This window comes from Octopus sinensis, linkage group LG20 (genome assembly GCF_006345805.1).
Source record: "Octopus sinensis linkage group LG20, ASM634580v1, whole genome shotgun sequence".
Classification (NCBI taxonomy): domain Eukaryota; kingdom Metazoa; phylum Mollusca; class Cephalopoda; order Octopoda; family Octopodidae; genus Octopus; species Octopus sinensis.
In genome coordinates, this window is record NC_043016.1 from 2,307,138 (window position 1) to 2,310,577 (window position 3,440).

Sequence of the window (3,440 nt, forward strand, 5' to 3'; positions counted from 1 at the left end):
TTTACATTCAGAGACGGTGTTGTCGCAAGAACTGAACCCTTAACTGACAGATCTTTTTGTTTTCTTCTTATTTTACTATCATTTTTTCGAACTAACACAGACAGAGTGAACCCTTCATAAGTTTAAAAAACACTACAAGAAAAGCTATGTGCGGAGGTAATTCTATAAACAAAAAAATACAGGCGAATACAGATCTGCTAGCCTTAAGAAATTACCCTACGAGCGATGTTTACGTTCAGATGCGGTGTGGTCGCAAAAACCTAACCCTATACTAACAGATCCGACTCCTAATGTAACAGCCGAAGCTCGTCATGCCTCAATGTCAACAAAACAAATTACAAACCGCAATGGTCATTGATCGGTTTACAAAATACCACAAACCCGTACATTGAACCAAATTCTGATTGAAAAATCAGCCACTGGTTTAAATCTTCCATACACACAGGAGCTGGACGTACCCCACAACCGAAATATTCCAACAGATGGCCATCCATGCCCGTCATCAAATAACCAAGAGAAAAAGAATGAAAGATGGTCTCGGGAAGATAATAAAGAGGCTCTTATGGCCTTCTACCATGCCATATATTTCCCCAAAGATAAATCTAACACTATACAAACCTACATAAACTGGAGACAGAAACACCCTGAAGTAAGACCCTACACAGACAGTAACAAACTTGCCAACGTCAGAAGAAACATTATAAAAAACAATTACTGACTGAAGTAGAGATTGATCAAATTAGACAAGCAGTAACGGATAGAATGAACGAAGCTGCAGTTAAAGAAGATAATACAGAGGAAATAATTACAGACCAGCCCAGGGCTGATAAAAACGCAGTAAGGATTGGAAGAGCTAGTATAACTGATTGGCAAAGTGAAATACTCACTGAACCAATCACAAACACTAAGACAGATGAACATCAAATAGATAAAGAAAGTCACACAAATATTGACCCAACAGAACTACATGAGCTAAAAAATCAAATCATGATTGAATGGCTGAAAATTAAAGAAACCATTATGGATAAACGCGATACACTCCCGAGAATCCACAACTCTAACCAAAACATGAAAATAATTGGTAAAATCCGCCTTGCACTTAAGGATATAATTTCAGCTAATGATGTTAATATCACAGATCTCAACAACCTGTACTATGCATCCGCGAAAATCTCAACGATCCTATGTGGTGTAAAGATTAGAAAACGGCAACATTCCCACAAAAAGGCTTCTTGGCAGGAGCGTATCCAACATTAAATTAAACTACTTAGGTCTGACATTGAATGTTTGAAAAACCTTAAGGTTGACAAGACTACCAAACCTACAAAAACCCCAAAATTAAAGAAAGAATATATGAAAACTATACTTGATATTGATGCCACCATAGAAACCATCAAGCAATAGGTATCTGCTAAAGCTGCCCGCATAGCGAGGTATGAAAAGCGTGTTAGATTCTTCAAGGACAACATGTTCAAAAATAACCACAAAAATTTTTACAGGAAGATAGGGAAAACAGCAGTTACTGTAAAGTCTGTACCATCAAAAGAAGTGCACGATTTTTGGAATAAAATTGGGGCAGAAGAAAAAACACACAACGAAAAGGCCCCTTGAATTGATAGAATATCTACACAACTGGACTCCTTAGAAGAGCAAAAGTGGGAGGGTGTCAAGGTAGAAGATATAAGATCTGCTCTCAGGAGGTCAAGCAATTGGAAGTCTCCAGGAAAGAATAAAATTCCTAACTTCTGGCTGAATACCTTCCCAGAGAGCCATGAACTGCTAACAGAACTGTACAATGATGTTTTGCAACACCCTAGTAGGATGCCTCCTTGGCTAGTTAATGGTTTAATATTCTTGCTCCCAAAAAGTGAAGAAACAAATGAACCAAAAAACTATAGATCCATAACCTGCTTAACAACTATGTATAAAACGCTAACATCTGTCCTGACGGAATATACTTATAGTTTTTTAATAGAGAGCAGCATATTCCCTAATGAACAAAAAGGATGTAAACGTGGATCCTATGGTTGTAAAGATCAGCTACTCATCAATAAGATGATCTTAGAAGATTGTCACAAACGACACAAATACTTATCAATAGCCTGGATAGACAATAAAAAGGCTTTTGATAGCCTACCACATAGCTGGATAAAGAAATGTCTGGAAATGTATAAAATAGCACCTACCCTGCGAAACTTTTTGACTGTAAGTATGAGATCATGGAGAACCACACTAACTTTGAACAGTGACGGTGAATCTCTAAATGCTGGTGATGTAAAAATTTCATGTGGCATTTTCCAGGGTGACTCACTATCACTACTCCTCTTTTGTTTAGCCTTAATACCTCTCTCAAAATTGCTCAATGACGCACAGTACGGATATAAAATGTTTGGTAAAAATATAAATCATCTCATTTACATGGATGATTTAAAGCTTTTTGCAATCAGAATGCAATGTTTACCTCGACCAGCAGAATGTCATAAAAGAGTTAGACCCAGCAGAGAGCTACAAGTACCTAGGGGTAATTGAAGGGGATGGAATAAGGCATTCAGCGATGAAGGAAAGGATCAGAACAGAATGTTATCGCAGAAAAAGAGCAATACTCAAGACAGAGCTGAATGCGAGAAACAGGATCGAAGCGATCAACGCTTTAGCCATACCAGTCGTGACTTACAGTTTCAATATCGTTAACTGGTCAATTACTGAAGTATGTCAGCTTGACAGAAGAATACGAAAACTGTTGACAATGCATAGAATGCACCACCCTAAGGCAGATATAGAACGACTTTATCTGCCAAGAAAAGGGGGAGGCTGTGGACTTTTACAACTGGCAATAACAATGAAGATTGCTACAATCGGCCTAGACACCTACCAGAAAAACTCTGAGGACTGGATGTTAAAACTTGTCTTAAAACATGAAAACAAGAAAGCATCATACTCAGTAACAAAACAGGCAAAGGCATATCTAAGTGAATTCCGAATACAACAAATTTCGGAATTAGACATACAAGAAACAAGCACAGAAAAAGCTAAGCGCATGAAAACCCGTACTAAATATGCTGCTTTAGATATTCTGAATGGTAAATGGCAAGAAAAACCTCTCTATGGCAAATACCCAAAGAGACCGAATAATGCAGATGTTGACTAAGCCCTAACCCATCAATGGCTAATGGCCTCTGGCTTAAAATCTGAAACAGAAGGGTTTATCACAGCAGCTCAAGATGAATGCCTACCTACAAGGAACTACCAGGCCAACATATTAAAGAACGGCAGTAGCCCAACATGTCGTGTATGTCAACAACAAAATGAAACCATTGATCATGTTGTCTCCAAGTGCAGTCTTCTAGCGCCTACAGAGTATCTCAACAGGCATGATAGAGCTGCACAATATATTCACTGGGTAATTTGCAAAAGCCTGACTTGCCCCATGATAAAAACTG